General features: G+C 57.2%; 1 protein-coding gene across 5 annotated transcripts in view; it reads left to right on the top strand.

Moving 5' to 3' along the window:
- The window catches only part of RAI1 (retinoic acid induced 1), a 75,145-nt gene that overhangs the window by 5,616 nt on the left and 47,509 nt on the right, over positions 1 to 22,020 (top strand). The window contains exon 2 of one of the 5 annotated variants that reach the window (XM_083799568.1): positions 6,264 to 6,375. The exons of 3 other annotated variants lie outside the window; for them this stretch is intronic. The gene's annotated coding sequence lies outside the window, so the exon portion shown is untranslated. Of the gene's footprint in view, positions 1 to 5,588; positions 6,376 to 22,020 lie in introns of those variants that run through there. One more of the 5 variants, XM_083799567.1, reaches the window with a different exon arrangement.

The following is a 22,020-nucleotide window of genomic DNA, read 5'->3' as shown; positions in this document are numbered from 1 at the left end:
ATAGCAGGCAAGTGCTGTAAGAGAGCCGGGCGCGGAAGTGCCCTGGGCACCGTAAGTCGTCATCCCAGCGAGCCGTCCCCAAAAGTAATTAAGGCAACCATCGTACCAGCCAAATCGGTGCTGGGGGGAGACCGTCGGACGGGCAGGAGCAGAACCTGGGGGATCTCGGATGTTGCCCATCCTCCTCAAACTCCTCCGTCCTCCAAACGCCTCACTCAGAGGCTTTTTTAGGAGAAGCTGGTTGCCCCTGCCTGGTTCCCTGACCAGCAGCAGCTCTGTCCTGCTGGCACGGCTTTCCGAGGGCACCCTGCTCTCCCTGGACACACGAAGCAAACGCCCGCGCTCTGAAAACTGCCCCGTAACACCCAGCAGCTGGACCTGGAAAAGCAGGAGTGGAGCAGGATGGGCTCTGCGGGGCTGGTTTGTGTTGCTCAACAGGGAATCCATGGTAAATCGAGGGGCACAAGATGAAAACCCCGAAGCCACCGCGACACTCTTAATTGCCGGTGATGCAGCATGCTGGTGACCCAGCAGAGCCCTCTGGAAAGATGATGCTGCGTTGGGGGACAACTCTCTTCTTCCCATTTTTATTTTCAAGGAGCTGTTTCCCTCTGCAGGACAATAACGTGAGAAATCAGGGATTCCAGGTGAGCTAACGGCAGATAACGGCTCGGTTTATGAGCGGCTCTCCTGATGCCTCAGTCCGGGCGGCGAGCAGCAAGGCTTCCCTGCGGGGCTCGTCGCAAAGTTGGTGCGAGTTGGTACAAACGTCCTGAACCCGAGCGAATTCAAGAGGTCCAGCCTCCGCTTGCAGAGCCTTTGGGGAATATTTGGCCCAAAACATTAAAAAACTTCTTTTTTTTTTTTTTTTTTCTGATTCTTGCCCCCAAAATGCAGAGGTTTTTGGCTTTTCCCTTCCCCTTCCATTTCAAAGGGAAACAAGAGGAACCGTCTCTCCCCGCAAGCCGAGGAGCTGCCAGGAGGCGACGGCACAAGAGGCAGCCGGACTCCTTTTACAACTTTTGCACTTGACTTTCCTCCCCAGAAGGGGAAGATGCCTCGTCAGCGTGTCTTGTGATCAGGCTGTAACCTCTCGTTACCCTGACCGACGTCAGCTGAGCGGGCTGGGAGGTGCGCGGCTCCATCTCCAGCAGACCGTTGCTGCGCCGTGCTGCACGCGATTTTCGGGCAGGAAGAGGCCCAGGGCCTCCCACGTGAGCGGCGCTTGCAGACTTTGCCCGGCTCAGGGGCAGCTGCAGGCTCTGCAGGCAGCGACTGCAAGGTTTCACCCCTCGCAGCAATCCCCTTGGGGTTTGCACCCGCCGTTCCCAGCACGGTGCCAGCTCCGCCGTGCCCTGCTGTGGTCCCCAGGGTCCTCCAGCACCTGTCCTCCAGGCTCTGCGTGCCTTCGCCCATCAGCAGCTCTCCTCACAGCTGAAAAGCGAGCCTGGTGCAGGTTCGGTCCCCGGGCTCAGTGCTGGAGATGCAGTGCAAAGCTGCTTGTTGTAAATCTGACAGAGACGTGAAGTTTGGTGCCTGGGCACGGAGGACTTTTCAGGTTTAAGCAGAAATCACTTCTCCACTCTCCAGGTGTCCGAGGTGGCCGTGGGAGCTGCTCTCAGGGCGAAGCAAGAGTTTGGCTCAGCCCTGCTACGAGAAGGGATGGCTGAGGCAGGGTGGGAGCTGCCGAAATCCAGACCCTGCACATATCCGGGTGCTCGTGGTCCCTGTGCTGCAGAACGGCATTTCCCAGCACAGAGCCAGGACCCGGTGAGCCAGGAGGAGCCGGCACTCCCGGAGGAGCCGGCATCTCCCACCCCTCGTGCCGGTCGCAGTCACGCAGTCCAGAAGCTCACCCTTAACAGTGCCCCGTGCCTCTCGGGGTCTGCCACGTCGGGGTTACGTGCCCGGCGGCTGCTCCCTGCTCGGCTCCATCAACCAGAGCATTTTTCCCTCCTGCTTCGCACGTCCCGCTGCCCGGGTTGTCTCAACCCCGATTTACAGCCGGCGCTGGGCGCGGGGTCCCTCACCTGCCTGCGGTAGCACAGCCTCTCCCATTAGGTGCATTTCCAGGCGTGACTTCCATCTATCTGTCAGCGGAGAGCTGGTTTCCGCAGCATTTACAGCCGTGCCGGGGCACCGCTCGTATGTCATAATCGCTGGTGGGGGAAGGACTCTGAGAAATGATTTATTCCGCGCTTTTCACCTCTTTTCTACTCGCAAATTGTTCGTGATTTTTTTTTTTTGTAGTTGCATTAGGCATTCAAAGTGACTGCGATTTCCCCCGTCGTATTCATTATTCAAAATTGTCCTCCAGATAATTTCTGCAAATAATTCGCGGTCTTTGCTCTTTTGTGAATACTCAGCCTCAAGAATTGGAGCCGTTTTAATTGGGATCTCGCATCACATGATGGGTTTTGGCTTCCTGATTGGGCGGGCAAAATTTTTAGACTCGAGGTTTGGGGAGGGAACTGTTGCGATTAAGAATTTTAAATTCACTTTCTTCCAGTATCTTCAATCGCTGCTTAAAATTAACAGTCTGTCTTTTCCTTTTTTTCTCTTCCTGGCCAAAAATCCTTGCCGGTAACTCATTGGCAAGAAGCGCTTGGAGAATGTAAACAAAAAAGTGGCACAAAAACAGCTAAATTTAACGTTTTTGAGAAGTTGAGCGATGATTCATGGTGATTTCTTTTGTATTATTCTCCTAGCTCGGGTAAAAATAACGATCAAAATAATTTTAAATCGTAAAAAGTCACATTGCTGGGGGACTTTTATAGCGCTCGGTTTATAAAATCTCCCGTCTACGGCTCTCGGCGTGCCCGAGAGCATCCTGTGGGCTGGCCCAGGTGCGGCAGGGAGCTGGTGCCCGTGCCCTGCTGGGCACCTGAGGCTGCTCTCGCCTGGTCCCGAGGGGAGGAGAGCGCAAAGCGCCTGCCTCCCAATATTTCCTTGCTCCGCACCCGCAGCAGACGAGTCTCCGGCAGCGTCGCGCTGAGCTCGGCTCGAGGCAGAGTGACCGTAAGTGACTTGCCCAAGGTCGTCCTCCAGCTCCGTGGTTCGGCTGGAAATAGCTCCAAGGACTCCCGATGCCCCGAGAGCAGCCCCGTGCCGCTGGGAGACCAGTCCAGGAAGGTGCGGGGGTCCGGGCATTTTCTCTAACCCCCAAACTGGCTCCTACAACCCCTCATAAACCCTCCCAGGCCCTATTTTCTGCCCTCCTCCGCCAGGCTGAGTCAAAATGGCCCCACCGATCCCCCCCGTCGCAGCGGGGGCCCCCGCAGTGTATTTATGCCTGCAAAGCGGAGCGCTGGGCTGGCGCTGCTGGTGGTGCAGCACCCGCGCGCCCCGGCTGCTCGCTTCCACCAGCTGCTGCTGCCGATTTCCCTTAAAAATAAAACCCCTCTAAAGGTACAGCAGGGACACCTTAAATGCAGAGCTGTGGCGTGCAGTTAATCATATCCTCTTAACGGGTTTATTCGCTCATTAAATATTTAAGACTCGTTTCTCTTTATCAATAGTGTGGAGGCGTGCAGGCCCGGTGCAAAGATTTATGCACACAATAGGATCGGTGCATTTAGATTTGTCTGAAGGGATCCGAGAGCCATTTAAAACTCAACCGAGGGGGACGGTGTCTGCTGGTGCCGTCTTCCTCCGGTGAGCTTTCCGCCTCCTGACTGCAGATTGAAGGTGGCAGGAGGGGAGGTCGGGTGGCACGGGCTCACGACTACCCCTGGTGCCCCCCCCTTGGTGCTTTGGAAATAACCGTGCCCCTACCGGGAGCACCCCGTGGCCGGGGATGGCCAGTGGGAAATGCCATGCTCAGAGGCAGGAGCTGGTGCTGGGAGCAGGTTGGTGCAAGCGGCGCTTCCGTCCCCGCTCCCCGCTGCTGTCTGCGTGAGGAGCGTTGTCGTAGAGGCTCAGACGCCGATTCCAGCTCGTCTCGCGCTGCTCGGGAGCCGTCACGCAGGTGCAACATCTGTTGGTCTGCTCTTACCTGGCCTCTGCTCTCTACGCAAGTGGATGGGGTCCCCCAGCCCATGCCATCATCCCGCTCCTGCCTCCCCATCCACCCCCTGCCCTCCCCAGCTCACCAGCCTGGACCCCCACCCTGGGCACCCAGTTTTGAGCCGGTACCCCTATTTCCCTGTCCTTTACCTGCTCTCCAGCCCCTGTGCAGGGCTCCACAGCTGCCAGAGGTGTTGGTCCCAATGCAGGGAGGCGATTTTTAGTGCTCCCACCGGTGCAGCATCCCACCAGCACGCCCGTTCCCCGGTCTCTGATGGCCATGAGTTTGCAACCTGGTGCTGCAGTGATGGGGAGCCTGCGGTGGGCTGGGGTTCGCAGCCTGACTGGGCGTCCAGTGTAGCTGCACAATGTCACCCGTACCCGTCCTTCCGCCGGGCCGGAGCTTGCAGGGACAGCAGGTCCCAGCACGCAGGACTCTATCACCAGCTCAGCAGCCCCTGCTTACGTGGGGAGGGAGCATCTCGTGCCAAGACCTATCCTCCCTGGGCTGCAGCTTGGAGGCGGTGATGGCAGCAGCTGACACACATTTTTTGGCCACCCGTGGCATCCCAGCGGGTTCCTCCAGCCCCTTCCCAAACCCCTCTCCAGGAGGTGCTGGGGAGGACAGGGAGGGCGAGCAGGTGCAGGGCAATGGGCAGGCGAAGGACCAGAGCTGATATTTTCCCCCCAGGGGGTCTGAGAAATACCCTGGCTGGATTATTGACAGTCCAGAGCCTGGGAAAAGGGTCCAGGCGTCAGATATTTCCCCGAACCTCTCCTGCTTTGCAACGTGCCCACCAAAAAAAAAAAAAAAAAAGGGATCTGACAGCAGTAAAACTGTCGGGCGGCTGCTGCTGCGTTTTTTTAAAGTTCTATGATAGCTTCTCCCCCCTCTTTTTTTAATAGCTAATGCATCTGTCACTACTTTCCTAATGAGCTTTCCGAAAGGGCCTTAGGGACCTCTACCTATCCGTGTGGGTTTGGATAGGAGCTTACTCAGGGGAGGCAGGGAGAATTCAGCTCCCGGTTTCACCCCCGTCTCCTCCCCGCCGCCCTCCCAAACTCCTCTCTCCGAGGGCAGGTTGTCCAGAGGGAGGGGAAGACAGCAATATCTCAGCGCTCGGAGAGCTGGCGTGCACCCCCTGCAATCACAGCCAATAATGACAAAAAGACGGGGCTGCTGCCAGAGATAGAGAGCTGAGCTCCAAGCGTTACAGCAATGTCACAGCCTTGGGACTGCTGCTGGCTGCTACTGGAAAGAAATTTCCTCACAACAGGCAGAGTTATAGGAAGGAGCCATTGATTGCATTAAAAAAACACCCTCCCCACCTCTTTTTTTTGGCATGGATTTTCAAGGCTTTTTTTTTTTTTTTTCTCTCCCCCCCCCCCCCCTTCTCTCTCCATTTGCCATTGAAGTTGCGTTCAATAAAACCCATCGCCCGAGAGCGTCTGTTCGCATGTTCTCGGCAGCACAATGGGCAGAGGACTGCAGTGTGCAGACGCTCAGCCAGCCGCACGCAGACAATGAGGGGGTGGGAGCGGGGCGGGGGGGGGGGTAGGGACCTCTTCGTTATGTTTTTTTTTTTTCCACCTGCCGGCCCCCACTGCTAATTGTAATCACAAAAGGCAAATGGGAAGGGACCAGGGGAGCAGGGCTGCGGTTCACTGGGGTCATGGTCTCCATCAGTCATTCTCCCAGCCTGTTGCTGGGTAAAAGCCTGGCTCCCTCGGTTTATCAAAACGACTGCACAGTAAAAGCCTCTTAACCGCTACTCCCCCCCCTTCCAAAAAAAAAAAAAAAAAAGCTGTTTTAACTGACTCAAAAAGCGTGAACTTCCCACTGCAGTCCACGGGAGACTTTCCGTTGACTTCTTTGCGCACAGACGGGAAAACAGAGGGTTTGGTGACTCAGATGCAAACCTGGGATCTCTTCCTCTCTCTGACGCTGCTGGCAAATTGTTTAGGGCCCAATTCAGCGAAGATTCAGCAAGGGGACGAATGCCCCTGTCCGTGTGCCATCTAACAGGGCATGAGAAGATGTGCTGCTTGTCGGGACAGACTGCGCCGTGCCCGAGTTCCCCCCGGCTGTAAAACGTGACAGCGCTAACCCTACGTTGCGTGGTGGTGGAGGAGCTAATGACTGTTAATGCCAGGGAGATGCTTTCAGATCTCTAGATAAAAGGTGCTCAAGGAGGGAAAATTATTATCAACATGGGCCAAATGGCTACAGGGGATTCGAAATCTGTTTGTATTTGTAGGATGTAACCACTAAGGAGGGAGAGACTGGGACAATGGAGCATGCACAGCACTAATGGAATGAGCGTAGGAAAGAGGATATCTCTGGAGACCCTTAGAAACCATTTCCCAGTGGTAAGATCTGCTTGGGTTGTTTGTTCTTCTTCCCAGATGAGAGCTGCAGTCGTGGACGCTTTTATCACTTACGGCCTGGACTAGACAGAGGGACAGAGCGCGTGCTGTAGGGACGAGCCTGCAGGGCTCTCCGGTGGGTGGGCTTACGCATCTAACTGGTCTCAGCTTCCATTTCTATCACTCAGAGCTGCGCTTTATAACAGAGGGATCTGGACTGGAAATTGTAGACCTGTTTTTCAAGCCTGGGATGCAGATTTGGCCTCTGGCGGAGGCACAAGGGCATGACTTTGGCATCTTGACTCTGCAGCTGCAGCAGAAAGGTTTTTTCGGAGCGTGCACATCCTCGTCCCGTCTCGGGATGGAGCAAGGGGCTGAGGGTACGGTTTGGGCTGGGGTGTGGATCGAGAACGGCCCCGCGGCAGCGTGTGAGCGTGGCGGTTCCCCGAAGCCATTTCACTGGGAGATGCGCTTTTTCCAGCTGATTCATGCTGCCGGTGCAAGCCCGTTTCTTGTCGTGGCAGCAGCAAAGCCTGCCGAGGCTGCGCATACCAACGCGCAGTGGTCCAGCCTGGAGTCTCCCAACAGGCTCTGAGCCTGGTGGTGCCAGGTGCTGTACAAACACACGTTTTCCCTCTGAGATTAAAACCGAGTCAGACAAGCTGTTTATTATCTGAGGTCTGATAGTGCCTAGAGACCTGCGCGGTGCTGTGCAAAGCGCCGGGAAAGCGTGGAGGAGACGGGCAGCCTGGCTCCCAGGAGCGTGCATCCCTGCTTAACCCACGCAGCCTCGCTGACGGTGGCACGCACGGCTCCGAAACCGCGACGTCGCCTTGCCTTTGCACCGTGCCCGTTGGCTGAGACAGCCCCATTTTGTGCTCCAGGGAGCCGCAGCCTTTCTCACTGAAGACCTGCAGCGCACCATGCTCTTTTTTTTTTTTTTTTTCCCTCTCCTGGACACTTTACTTAGGTTCTTTCTTCCCTCTCATTTTCTCTACCATCAAATGAAAGCCATTCAGACCAAAACGGTTCAGTCTGCTCTTTGTGTCTGGAAAACAGAACACCAAAGACAGCTGGACCTACCCGAGATGGCCACGGCCGTGGCAACAGTGGCTCTTTGTTAGCGCTGTTGTCTCTGCCCCTATCTCCAGCGTCTGGGGCCCTGTCTCTTTAAAGCTTTAGTGTGCTGTGTCAAAGCCAACAGAGAGTTCAGCTTATTAATGGATTCGCTAGGTTAATATCCCAACAGTTTTGTGGTGTGTTTTTTTTTTTTCCTCTTTTTTTTTTTTTTTTTTTTTTCCACCGGCATAATTTAGAAAGGGGGGAGGGGGAGAGAAAGATAACCCAGTCCCATTTCTGGGGAGGAGGGCACGGCATGGCTCATTGCTTTGGAGAAATGGAGCTGGAATGGATGGTCGGGGCCACGAGGAGGTGGTGGCCCAGCCCTTCGCCTTCCTGTCTGTATGTACATCTCTCTCTATCTCCTTCTCCTGCGGGGTTCCCTGCATCAAAGCTTCTTCCAGTTCTTATGCTAATGAGGTGCATTAATGCTTAATGACTGTGAACAGGCTTGTTTAATTGCACCTATCTGAGCAGGAGGCACGTTGCTGTATAAGAGGGAACGACCATGTAAGCAGCTGCATGCCCTCCTGGACAGTCTTAATTACATGTAAAACTGATGTGATCTAAACCACCAGGCTGGTGATTAGTTTAGTGAGGCAGGTGGTACTTTGCAATTCAGTGCCTCAGAAACTCTAGAGCAAGTGAGATCAGATTCTTTCGTAGGCTATGGAGGATAAGGCAAGCCCTGATCATCCTTGAATTTGATGTTGGGTGGGGACAAGCACGGCATAGTAGATTAATTTAATTAATTTATTGCAGTTAGTTTGCAAAGACATTATCCGCCAGCGTCTGTGCAGAATACTGAGCAGTCCCATTAATGCAATGCTATTTTGCCTGTAAATCCTCTCCCCCCACCCCTTACAGGAGGAATGAGCTGCGATGGTCTCAGCTTTCTGCAGCGTTATCTCGCGCTGTTTGAATACGACTGATTGTCTGAACTACAAAGGGGCCCGGCGCTAATGCAAAGCCATCCCTATTGGCACTAGACCTAGATTAATGACTCTGCATGCATTGCCTTGGCTCTAAACTGGATTTCCCTAAAGCAGCTCACGGGCGCTGCTGTCTGCACTCCCGTATCCGTGCCTCTTGCCGGGCTGCAATTGTTCGGCTGGCGCAGGCGGCGGATCTGGGAGCACCTCCAAGTGCGAAGGCTGTTAAGTAGGGGTGCACAGGTACGAAGATACCTGTCATCGCAAGCCATCTGCTGCTAATTACCCAGCCTCGCTTCTTGCGATTATTTGTTTTGTTTTTATTCACCGGAGGGGGATTTAAGAATTAAAAAAAAAAAAAAGATAAAAAACAAACACCTTTTTTTTTTTAGGGATCAGTTTGGGCGGAGGAATAAACCGAGTGCGGCAGCGCTTTGGAGCGGTCGGGCTCTCCTGGCCCGCCATGGCCCTGGGGCATGTCCCCCCCCTCCTCGTCCCCATGCAGGACTCTTCCTCTTGGCCTCCTCTGCCCCGTCGCTTCCTCCCATCCCCGTCCCCGTCCCGTGAACTCTCTGATCTCTCCCTCTCCCTGCCCTCCGGGGCCCCTCAGGAGGCTCTTCCTGACGTTACTCCCACAACAACCACTTCCTTCCCCTCCCGGCAGCCCCTGGCTCTGCAACCGTCCCTGCCGGCCCCGGCTCGCCCGGCCCCTCGCTATCTCCCCCAGACCCCTCTCCCACTTCTCTCCTTCCAGCCGACGCTGTTTATTTTGTGAAAGGGCTTATCTCAGATGCAGAGGCTTTTTCCGCACAGGGTGAACCCGTAGCTGCAGGGCCACCGGGTAGGAGGCGAATCCTGGTCCTTCACGTCCCCGCTCCCGCTACTAAAGCCCTATCCCGATGTCCGCAAAGCCTGCAGGGTTTAGGGGTTAGAGAACCAACGCACCATGTTGGGTGCATTTCTCCCCAAATGCAGCCTCCCTCAAACCCAGTCTCCCCAAACTGTGTTGGTTTCTCCCCAAAATAAAGCGTCCCCTTAACCCCGCCACTCTTCAGGCTTGCTGGTGGGGATGGCGTCTGCCTGCTTGTGGTGGGATGGTGAGGTGGGAGCTGGGGAAGAAGTGGGCCAGGAGAGTGGTGGGGGAACAAGAGTGGCACATCTTCCTCAGCATCTTCATTGGTGTCTTCCTCAGTGTCTTCCTCCCAGCCAGTGCATTTCATGACAGGAGAAGACACCATGTCAGGGGCAGCAGCGTGAGGATCGCAGCTGAGGAGAGGGGCTGGCAGGGGGAGGCACAAGATGGCGGCTGCTCTGAGGGGAGAAGGGGGCCATGTTGGGTTTGGGATGGGAGCTCTCCTTCCAGAAGGGCGAGCCCTGCTCCGAGGGGCTGTGGCAGCCTGGCTCTCCATAGGAGAAGATGGAGGCCCTGCTGCGTGCCTTCTCCTCGCCCATCCCTCAGCTCTGTTCCCCAGCTTGTCCCACTGAGTCACGTTTTGTGTCGCCTTTGGCCTTGCTGGTGGCAGACTTCAGGTGGAAAGCGAGACATTTCCTCTCCAAAAAGCCACCCTATGCACAGCCCCGCGGTGGCCCCACTGAGGTGGCCCCGAGCATTGTGGCATCGCCTCTCACAAGCGCTCTGCCCCAGCCTAACACCAGCCTGAAAAGCCTTGCAGCTGTGGCGGACATGGCTGCTGCGGTGCCATCCCCTCACCTGGGCTGAGCGCCCAGTGAGGCACCATGGTGTTTTGCAGCAAGATGCCACAAAACCAGCACTGCTGCCACGACATCGGGGCCGGGGGGGCTCAGCCCAGCGTCGTCTGAGGGCGAAACACCCTCGCGCCCAGCCCCAGCCCAAGCGAAACCTTTTTTTAGCGCTCCCCTGTTTTCCAGGCGCACTTCCTTTCTTTTGATTCTTACCACCTACATACAGTCTGACTGCAACGGCAAAAAAAAAAAAAAAAAGAGAGAATTGCAACATTCAGTAGAAGGCTTTTCTGTCTAATGACGTTAAATTTATTAACCAAAACTCCAGCTGCACCAGGCTGGGATCTAATAATATTCAGGCTATGGAGACATCAAGTAGAAAGAAGCTTAAAGCCCTTTTTATTTCACAGTAAAACTGTCAGTAAATAACTGGATTGTCTTGAGACTGAGAAAATGGGGATTTATCTTCCTGAACATGAAAAGTGTGCTTATTTTTTTTTATCAGCTTCAAAAAGCCCCAGCAACCTTGATTTTCCTTCCACACCGTTCTCAGCAGCTCTGCCAAGCCCCAAAACCACACAAATCAAGAGACAGGCTCTAAAGATATTTTTAATTAAATTAATTCCTTTTCCTTCCTTCCCCATTTCTCCCTTGTCCCCTCCTCCATCCTCTCTTTCTCTCTCCCTGTGTCCCCAGCTAATGACTTCTAAGCACTGTGACATTTCAGCGCTGGCTGTCACTAACACCACACCTCCATGCTGGTTATAAATTGGGCACAGAGACATAAAATTCCCTGCAGAAGGTCCCCGTTTGATGATATTCTCCGAGGTAAATCTCCAATAGCTCCCTGTTTTCTTTAATAACGCTAATAGGCATAGATTAATTAAACTGTTATATTACTTCCTTCTTTCTACCAGCACCAGTTAGAAATCTTATTACCTGCTCCTCTCCGCTTGCCTTTTCCCCAAGGTGGTTCTATTCCAACCAGTTACCAAGGTTTCTCAGAGGCTGTAGCACAAGGTGAAGCTGCAGATGCTGGCTCCGCGAGGCCGGATCCTGCCTCCAGCCCTTCGTGCCGAAACCCCGCCGACCCCAACGGAGCGGCGCGGGCGGACGCGGGGTCGGGATCGAGCCCGGTCTGTCTGAAGAGGTTCTGTCTTGAAAGCAACAGCGGGGCTATTGTTGAGTCTGGATGCCCCCTCTAAAAGGGACCACAGCTGTAGGAAAGGGAATTGTATATATCCATCAACTCCTCCAGGGCCCCAGGATGTATTAGTTAAGATTGCGGGATAGCATGTCTCGGCTCTGCTGAAGGGCTCCTTTGAATGACACGTTGGATATACTGTTGCACATCTGGCCGCTGTATTATTGGGTTGCTCTACAGTTGCATTTTCCAGACCGCGGGAATGTGTCAGTCCTTGGGGGGCGCAGGGGACGACATGTGGGAAAATGAGAGGGATGCATCCTGCGGGGTGGGGTGGCTTTGGAAGGAGCCCGGCGGCGGCGGCGGGGAGGCGGGTTGGGGGGGGGGGAGCCGTGCAATGCTTTCACACAAAATGCCGTGTTGCCATTTGAAATCCGCTCCAGAGCTTCCTGCTCTAATTAAATTTGTCACCATCGTTACTATAATGCCTGCCATTCCTCCAGTGCTTTTTTGTTCTCAGGGATCCCAAAACACGACAGAGGCGAGGGCAGAATCGCCAGGTCCTCCCTCCACGCTTCCTCTGCGGGAGCTTTTTCGCAGGAAACCCAGGAAAATGCTGGTGCAGGAGCCGCTCTGAGGCAGAAGAGCAGCAGCTGGGTCTGGGGACACAGGTTTCTGAGCAGGGGATGTAGAGGCTGGACGGTCTGCACAGCTCTTGCCCTTACACGTAAGGTCTCTCCTGGGACCGCTAATTTGCGGTGGCACTGGAGATCACCCCGGTTGCAGGCCTGCTGTCACTTGGCTCGTCCTGCCCTCAGCCCCCTCTGCACAGGAGCCCCGAGCCCCCTCCGTGTTGGCCCCGATGTGGCCAGCCAGCCCTGCCAGCCTGCGGCTGCTCTGCGCCGCGCTGGGCCGGGAGGATCCGCTAATTACTGGCGGCTCTTAATATGGCCCCTGCACGCTGCCAGAGCGGCGTGAAGGGCTCAGAGCAGGAGACACAACCTGCTCCATCGTGTCTTCTGTGTCAGCCTGCGACGAACTGAATGCAAAAAGGCTGTCTGAGCCGCAAACAGCGGAGCCCTTGGAATTTTAAAGGTGCAGGGCTCAGAAAACAAAGGCGCGGCGATTGCGCTGCTGAATATTCATCCCGGCGCCTGATCCCACCAGGAGCAAAAGCCCCCACAGCGCCCGTGGAAGCGTATGGGAGGGACCTGGGTCTGAACCCCGTCCTGGGCTCCAGCCCAAGTCTGAGGGGGGAGGGCAAATTAGTCCTTAATGCACATATATCTTAGGCTAAAACCTGATAAGGGAACTCTCCTATGTTAATTTACCTGAGTTATTTACTATACTGATTGCTGAAGGTACTCTGATTAGCGCATGAAATATTTCTATACCTTCGGTCTGATTAACCCATATCTGCAAAATAAATATTTGTCTCATTATAGTTACGCGATCGTGCAATCAAAGACCCCGTCGTAATGGAAAAGGGAGAGAGTATCCATGTGGGAAAGGCGGGGAATGGTGACACGGGGTGGGCTCGAGAGCAGGACGCTGAGAAGCGCTGGTGGAGCTCAGGGGGGAGGCTTCGTGCTCACAGCCCCAGTTGGAGGGGTTGAGATGCCGGGGAGGGCATGGTCCTCCTCCCCTTTCACTGTGCTAACTGGGACTCGTTCCATTTGACTCAGCAGCCTCGCGCCAGTCCCAGCAAGAGGAGGGTCAGACCTCGGGAATCACAGGGGTGAGCCCCGGCAGGATCCCAGCCTCCAGCTTTCAGAAACAGAAGCAGGGAGTTCCCGGCAGCGCGGTGCGTGTGCCAGGCTCCCAGACGATCTCCTAAAATAGCCCAGCGCACCAGGCGGTGGCACCGGGGGAGAGCGCGGAGGATGAAGTGTTCAGTCTTCCTGGCCCAGATCCGGGCAAGGGGGGGGTTGGCAGCTCCCTGCCCGAGGCGGAGATGGCTGCAAGCGTGGTCTGGGCAGGAGGGCAGCCAGCACCGGGCGGCAGGGAGCAAATTTGGGGCAGCCGCCGGTGCCCGGCATCGCCGTGCGTGCTGGACATCTCCCCCCTGTGCAAGGGGAGCTGTAAGTCATCCGTAGGAGAGGCTCCCCCGCTCTCCCTTTACAGCGCTCTTTTGCATATGCTCGGTTAGGAAAGGAGAGGAGTTTTATTGTGGCTGTGCAGAAGAGCTAAGTCAAGAGGTTGCTTTATGGCTGGCGGGTCCCGGCGTGGAGAGGAAGGCGTCCCAGATGCAGCATATAGCAAGGCTGGCAGCGCCGTGCAGCACTGCTGCATCGCAGAGCGGCTGCGAGCACCGCTCTGCAAAAGAGCTGAAGTCATTTTTCTTCTAAGGGCAGGGGGTAGTGGGGAGGAAATATGAAGGCAGCCCTGTTGCTAAGGAAATCTGCTCTTTGTATGGTCGTACATTTAGGTAATGCTAATGAAAGGCCATATAGTAGCGAGGTGCAGATGTCAGCACTGTGCACTCCTGGATATTTGATTAGCATTTCTTTGACTTTGCCTCCTCTAACAGAAATACCTGGGTATGCTGGATATTGGGAAAATAACCCCCCCCCCCCCTTCTCCTCTGCCAGCCCAACAGCACACGTACGCAGGGAGAGGAAAAGCCTCACCAAAATAAGACGCCCCATAATGAATGTGTTTTTCCCCACACACGCACCCTGGAGAGGATGAGAGCAAACATGTGATGAGAACAGAAATAGTCCCATCACTTAATGCATTGCTGGACGGTGCCCAGCCGGCACAGCGATGAACCTGGCGTAAAGACCCGATAGCAGCAAACCAGCATAGCATCCTATTTAATGGCTGGTGGCCCACAGATGTTTTAAACCTCGGGACTGCAGCTCTCAGAGGTTTCCCTCCCGCCCCTAGCATCAGCGGGCTGCTTTTGGAAGCAAAAGCTGCGGACGCTCTATCCAGGGACCCGGCGCATCTGCGGATTAGCTGTTGCGTGCGTACGTGTGCGGTGTCTGAGCCCGGATCCGGGGATCTGGCTTGCAAAGCGCGGGGAGGACCCGTGCTGCTGCTCCAGAGCGCCGTGTCCTGCTCTCGAGCATCGCTGGAAGAATGAGTCAGCCGTTTTCCTTTGCGCGGGGGGTCGAGTGGATGCCCCTGCCTGAGTGTCACTAATAAAAGCACCCAGAAACGGAACCGCTCCGCGCTCGCATGTCGTGCTTGCGACTGTCTTAGAGACCAGCTGCTCTGCGTGAGACTTCCAGAGAGTGAGAGCGCTTGAATGAAGCCCTTATCTCTGCCTCTCGCTGTCTGTGCCGCACAGCGCACCGTGGGCTCGGCTCCTCTGTTCCTCTCCTTTTGCTCTTGCTCCCTGGGGGCAGCCAGGAGGGAGTCCCCTGGGAGCGCTCCAGCACCTGCGAGGAACGGCCCCTCCGGGGCTAAATCCAGGTGCTGGAGACGTCCCTGTGCCGCGTGGAGCCGCTCTCCTGGGGGGCAGCAGGGGGGCTCGCCTGCCCTTCGGGTGCTGCAGGCCGGGGCCGGCTCCCTCCCTGCCTGCCCCGCCGGCACCTGCCCCTCCCTGCCTCCCTCCCTCCGGTTGTGCAACATCCCAAGGGCAATTACAGCAGTGCTTACGTGGAGCCGTGATATTGGGAAAGTATTTAGTCATTTTAAACTGTTCTGCTGGTGGCTCCCCTCCCTTAAGGTGGTTCCTGTTTCTTCTTCGCCCTCTCGCAGCGCGTTGTGTCGCAGCAGCCACCGGCCCAGCATCTTCGGGTACCAGGGGCGAGGGGGAGCTCACCCTCCCACGGAGGAGCCACATTCCCATCAGAGGGCTCTTCCTTTCCTTTCCCCAGCCCTCTCTGCCTACTACAGTGATTTTAAAGCTTCCTTGCCTTTGCTCTCAGCGACAGTGATGTTGGGGGCGGGTGGGTTTTGAAAGCAAAAGTAAGGGGAAGGAGGATGCGGCGCTTTGATTGCTCTCAGCAGCTTCTGGGTGCTTCTCCATCCCCGTCCCCGGTGTGGTTCTCCCTGGACGCAGTGTGAGCAGGGCGATCCATTAGGGCACTTTGAGCGTGCTCCACAAGCCCACTGTGAGCTCTCCACTCTCCCTCTCCTCCTGCCATGGGACTGCATGGAGAGCATCAGCGTCGTGCGGGGTTATCAGGCGCTCGCCTGCAGGCAGGAGCCACCACCGAGGCACGGGTACCGTGGTGCTCAGCAGGAAACCTCGACCAGGAGCCACACGCAGGTCTGCAGCTGCCCTGCCACCACGCTGCATGGCTTGCCCCAGCTCCAGAGGCTCAATTTCAAAACTGAGGAGCGTTCGGGGAAGCCTGGGGACAGATGCACGCCTGAGGACAGACATTGAAAAGTCTGGGTGTTGTTTGCTCCAGAAAGATGGTGAAGGGGTGAGGCTGCGGTAGAAGAAGATGTGCTCACGTGCGCACAGGAACAACACTAAAAAATACATGGTTAGGGTCACAAAGTCAGGCGCTGAGCGCGTAAGAAACCCCAGTATTAAAGACACCTGAGCGGCTTGTGGCAGGCGAAGCGGTGTGCATTCATTAGGGCACTGACTTAATTTTGTGGCCGCAGGGAGCGTGCGGGACGGATGGGGCTCAGTTAAACACAGCTCAGTGTCCCCCGTTGGCTGTCCCCCACCGTTCTGTGCCCAACCCCGGCGCCTGTGTGCTGTGCATCGTGCGGATCCTGCTTGGAGGATGGAAATTGTTCCTCCTGGACCGTCCTCAGGTGCCAAACACCAGGCTCGCTCTCTCCTCTTGCTTTCCCTTTTCTCCCTGTGTCCCTTCCACCTCCAGGCTCCTTGGCAGGGCAGGGGGGGTAGCGGGACCCTCTGGGACCCCGCAGCAGGAGGGATACACCGCAGCTCCAGGAGGACTGCTGCAAGTGCAACCCATATGCTTCACCCTGCCAGCATTTCGTTCTCCATCTGTTTTTTGTTTTGGCTCAGCTAAACGCAGAGGGGAGAGGTGGGTTTCGGTGGGAACCTTCTGTCTGGCTGCCTGCAGCGTGCGGGACAAAGGAGGCATGGAGCAGAAAGCCCCAGAAGCACCCAGCAGCGGGCTGGGGGACTCGAGCAGGCTGCCTTCCTCCTGAAGCCCTGTGAGAAGCGTTCACGGAGGAGAAGCAGCCTTGCAGCCTGCTGCGGGCATGCACCGAGGGCTGAGCCAGCCAGGGCCTGGAGGGGACAGATGGAGGAATTAAGGACACCTCAGCTGGTCAGGGGGACCAAGGGAGGCGTGCAGGGGAGCTGGCTCCCGTACCTGGCCCGCCTTGGAGACGGGGCTGGGAGTTATCACGGCTTTTCTTAGCAAGAGAGCCCTCCACCGGAGTAACGTGCCGTGGACATAAAAGGAGATCTGGAGTGGGAATGCTTTCACCCTGGCTGCTGCTGAGGAGCTTGCAGTTAGCTGCTAGCAGTCTGCTCGAAGCTGGCTTTCTGTCCCAGGAAAGAGAAATTCGCAGGGTAGATCCTTCGCTGGCTTTGCTGGGGAAAACCAACGTGCTCTCAGCGAGGACCTCCCAGAAACGCAGGGCACGGGCACAGCGCGTGCCAGCCCCGCACCGCTTCGGAGGGAGCAGCTGAGGAGACCCCTCGGGTACCCCCAGGGCCGTTTGCCATCGATGGGACCCCCCTGAACGTCTGGGGAAGGATGGAGAGCTGGCTGTCCTCCCGGGCCGGGCAGGGGCCGGTTACACCCGTGTACAGCCACCAAAAAGGGGCTGATGAAGAGACGGGGGGGCGCGTGCGTGGCAGAGCACCACACGCAAAAGCCGTGCTGAAACTTGGCGTTCAGATGTCTGTACCAGCAGCCAGGGAGCTTTCCGGGAGGACCGACAGATTTCCTGCCTCACAGCGTTTGCTTAGAAAGTGTTCATAAATATCCCAGCCACCGCTAACCATCCTTTTCTGCTGGGAATTGCCATTAGCAGCTAAATTCGGCATTTTACATATAAAAAAGCGCCGAGGCTTAATTCTGCACGACGCTTCCTTCAAAGTCCTCACGAAGAGACGACTCCGGGCTGGATTCCGGCGGGAGGTGTTGGGGAGGGGACACCGTGCCGCTGCTCAGCACCTGCCCTCAGCACCTGGTGGGCGCGTGCAACGTGCTCGAGACGAGCTGCGGCGGCGGGAGCACGCTCCCCGAAGACAGACCTGGCGGCCCCGCGAGCTGCTGCGAATTGAAGTCATCTCCATCGAGCACGCGCCAGCGATGCTCCGTCAGAGCCCCAAAAGAGCCAGGTTTTTGCATCCCTGACGCTAATTGCCCCCCCCATCACGCTTCAGGTCCCTGCCGCAGAGCGCAGGGCGTGCGAGCAGCTCGGCCGTTTCCTGGACGTGCAGGGAGATTTCTGCCTCCTCGGCAGCTTTCTCAGAAGCGCCCGGACTTCCCCAGCTCGCAGCCGTGCAGAAGCAAGCTTGCAGCGAAGGGTCCGTCCACGCGGAGCTGCTGGTTTGGAAAAGAGACGGTGTCTGGTGCGCCGGTCTGCGGAGGAGTTTCCAAACGAGGAATTGGGATGCGGATTGGGATTACCCTGGTTCTCCCTTCTCCGAGCGTATTCCTTCTTCTGGAGCCTCACAGCACAAGCTCTGAGCCCGGAGGGCCGAGGTGGCTGAGGAGGCTCCTTCTGAGCGCATTTTGGGAGGGATCCCGCATTCCTGGTGGGCTCGGGGCAGCGAGCAGGGAGCTGCAGCACAGAGCGGGGAGACAGCAGGGGACGGCGGCTGCAAACGGAGGTGGGAAGGGCTGGAGGAGAGGACACGGCACAGGAGGTCCCCGCAGCTCCGGTCTCGAAAGCAGAGAGGCGTTGGCACAGAGCAGGAGGGGGTGACTCAGGGAAGTGTTGGTGTTTCCATGAAGATGCAGTTACCTGAGGACAGGAAGGAGGAGGGGACTGCAAAGGAGGGGGGGAAGAGCTGGAAGGAAAAGTCCCACTTGTGTAGGAATTGCGCTCAGGAGCACGAGGCTGTTTGCTTTGGAGCCGGCGGGTCGGTTGTTTGCTGTGAGCTGCTGGCTGTGTGCAGAGCAGGAGGTGGTTTGTGTGCTTGTTGCTTCAGGGCACAAAAAAAAAAAAAAAAAAAAAAGGAAAGGAAAGGAAAGGAAAGGGAAAGCTGCTTTTCGCGGAGGCCTGTGCTGCGGAGACGTCTTTAGAAGAGAAAAGGGAAATTTCCTCCCTGCTGCTGGGCAAAGGGGCAAATCCCAACCCGTGCAGCTGGGGAGAAGTCAAACGCAGCCCGGGACCTTCCTGTGGGGCACCGGCCACGGCGGGGCTGAGGTTTGTAACGGGGAGGAAAGGGAGAAAATGGGCTGTACTCACACAGCCACGCCAGGGGATGCTGGATGTGGCTTACGCCTGCCCTGCACCGGGGAGAGCGAGCGCATCTTCCCTCAAACTTCCCCTCCGTCAGCCCCTGGGTGATTGCAGCTCGCGGAAGCCTTAGACGCAGCCGTAGGACCAGCTCTAATTTTTATCCCGGAGGCAAAAATCACTGGAAATAATGCTTCATCACTCTGAAGGTCCTGACACCACCCTTAACCACCACATCACGAACCTCCTGTCGCAATTGTGATCTGCGTATGTGTCAAATCTTGCCTCGCAGATAAAAGCTGCTCCGCAGGCACCTTTTGTACGAAAATATGGAGCCTTTAAAATGTGAAAGAAACAACAAAATGTAGGACGCCACACAAAGCTGACCCACTGGGGACTCGGGGGGGGGAAAAAAACCGCAAGAAGGAGGGCTTGACACACAAAAATTGTTTTGTTAACAAAGCATCATTGTTCCACTCTGAATTGGTTTGACTGGAGTGGTAGAAACACCCCATCTGGAGACAGATGGAGAGGTTTCTGGCTAAAGGGGCGGCGGGAGGAGGGCCGGCTGACGGCCCGGCAGATAGCATTGTCTGCGCTACCTTGGCAATGGCAGGAGAGGGGCGGCTGGCAGATGAGGCGTCCCCCTTGCCACCCGCCTGCTCCTTCTGGATGCTCGCCGCCGGCCCCGTGCCGCGCCACCCGGGTGCTCGCGGTGGTGCCGGGGCCGCGCGCTGTGCCCGTGGTGCCCAGCGCCGTGAGATGTGGGTGCTGTGCCGGGCTCGCTCCGGCTCTCACCTGAGCATGGATTTTGGCTTGGGCAGGGCACAGCTGAGGTGTCGGGAGGGTGCTGAGCGCGAGCAGGGCTGCGGGGAGCTGGGGGCAGCAAAAAGAGTTGACGCAACCTCAGAGCGCATTGGGAAGGGGTGCTGGAGGCAGGTCTGTGGGACGCCGGGGGAGCAGCACCCTGCGTAGGCCTGGGCACCTTGCTGAGGCTGGAAATGATTGAGGGGAAATCTCTGCTCGACCGCCCGGGGCCTCTCAGCCCCAGCACCCGCTGAAGGCGAGGTGGTTTGTGGCAGCAGGCTCTGCTGGCACGGTGTCCGCGCAAGGACAGCTCACCAACAGCCCCTGCTCCCTCTGCTGCCTTCCCTGCCTGATGGGGATCTCCGGGCTGGGTTCTGCTCCTGCCAGCGCTTTGAGGGATCGTATCCTGCCCACCACATCTGAATTCCTGATTACTTGCTAATTGCTTGACACACTCTACTTGCAATGCAAGAGACAGGCTCACGTCATCCTCTGTGGTTTGCCAGGGGAGAGTGTGAACCTCTTTTTGACTCGCCTTGAAATAGATGAAAAAGAATAGAGCTTGATATGATTAATGTGAAAACTTCAGCTCGGTTTCCTGCCTGGGTGTCTTGGCATTACCATGCCTTGTTTTCCAAGGGCTGGGTGTGCACGGCTGGCAGCGGCGCGCCCGTCTGCGGGGTCCCCGGGAGCCTCTTCTGCCCGTAATCCCCCGCCGCCGGAGACATTTCGGGTTTGTGCAGCAGGCCGGCGAGTCGTGGAAGGATTCAGGTGGTTGCCTCGAGGCACTGCTGAGATAATACCTCAAGGGCTCCTATTCAAACCCACTGGGGCCTTCACATTTGCATGGTGGAAATCTATTCAGAAGCCCCGGGAGCCGAGAGGAACCCGCGCCAGCTGCGGGCAGGCGGTCACCCGTGCACAGGGGATCAGGGGAGCGGCACGGCTTAAACACAGCCCTGCAAAGCACGAGGGCGATGAAGGGAAAGGTGGTTTTAGGTCTGAGCCTCTGTGCTGCAGGCGGCAGTGGCCAGGGTTGTTCTGCCCATGCCCTGTTGTCCCCCGGCCACTGCAGCTCGCAGAGGCACGGAGAGAGCACGGGGAGGCATTGGCCTTGCTGCCTGGCTCACCAGCTCTTGCTTCCTGCATGACCTGCTCCAGGCTGGGTCCTGCTTGGGCTGAGCGGTGCTGAGCCAACCTAGATGGCCACAGCGTGGGGAGGAGTGTGAGGAGCGTCTGCGTCACGTCGCGCTGCTCAGCCCGGGATGTCCCAAAGCGTTCCCATCACCGCATCCATGGCAGAAATGCGGGTGACTTCAGGGTGAAACGCGGCCCCAGGGAGGAGGAAGGAGGGATGCTGAATGCGTCTGAACGGGCAGGATGGATTAAAGTAGGTTGGATGTGTTTTCCTGAGCTCTTCTGCAGGGTGTCGTGGTCGCCCTAGAGAGAAGGGAGCCGGACTTGATGCTCGGGCATCCGATTCCTCCTTTTGAAGGACTTTTGCCTACCCCAGGTTGCTGGGAACCCCATCGCCACAGCCTGCCCCAAAAAAGCATCATTTTGCTGTCTCCGATTCCAGGCCTGTGGCAGGCAGGGGCTGCCGGACTTGTGCACTCAGGCAGAGGCAAGGCACCAGATGCACGGCGCTGGCAGGAGGGCGGAGGTGAGGCTCAGCAGGCGGGTTCGCGGCGTGCCCACGGCCGCCACGTCGCAGTGCCCGTGGTGTGGCTTTGGGGGCTGGGGTGCCACCGGGGTGCACACCCCATTGCTCTGACACGAGGCAGCCAGCTCCTCTTGGAAAGCCAAACAATCCCCTGGGCACAGCCACCCGCCTCACCTCCCGCACCTCGCTCCCTCCCCGCGGCCACCGAACCTGGGGACGTCCCCGTCCCCACCGTGGTGTCCCAGCCGCTCGCTGCATGGTCCCGGGCACGTCGCGTAAATCCTTTAACCTGGCTTTCCCCCATGCAGAAGGGGGATAAAACCGGCGGGCTCGCTCTCTGGGGGCATGAATTACCGCTTCTGAGAGCCGCTGGGTAAGAGGCGCTAGGCAAAGCGCAGAGCAGATTAATCTGCAGCGTCTTTGCGTCGCGGCGTTGGCGCTAATCACCGGTGCGAAAGTGCCCGGGGAGGCCGGGAGCACGCGGGCGGCACGGTGCAGAGGCAGCAGCCTCAGCCGGGGCTCCTCGCCCGCCTCCCCGGTGCTGCCCGTGCTGGGCTCCGTGAATCAGCATTTCTGCAGCCCAAACGAGGCACCGGGGAAAGGCAGGAGCCTGTCGGGGCACGGTGGGGGGCCCTGCGGGGAGGAGAACGGGGGCACCTCGTTAAAAAGGGGCAGCCTGCGAGCTGGGGGTGGTCTCATGCCGTGGATTTGCAATCCGCTCCCTCTCGGCTTCTGCTCATTACCGCCGTGCGCCCCTCGTGAGCGGCCGCGAGGTAAACAAGCGCCGTGAGCAGCGCTGCCCCTCGCGCGTCCCCTCCCCGCCGCCGGCGGGGGAATGTGACAAGCTGGCACCGGGAGAAGGCATGAAAAGCGATGCGATCCGCTGCGCCGAGACCTGGGGAGATCCAGTTACAGGAACGGGGCTAGAACAAAAGAGATTTAGCCTCCAGGATCAATTCCTCTCCATTTTCCCG

The sequence above is a fragment of the Anser anser genome, assembly GCF_964211835.1.
Source record: "Anser anser genome assembly, chromosome: 15".
In the NCBI taxonomy this organism is placed as follows: domain Eukaryota; kingdom Metazoa; phylum Chordata; class Aves; order Anseriformes; family Anatidae; genus Anser; species Anser anser.
Note: the sequence above shows the minus strand (reverse complement) of the source record. Positions and strands in the feature narration are given on the sequence as shown.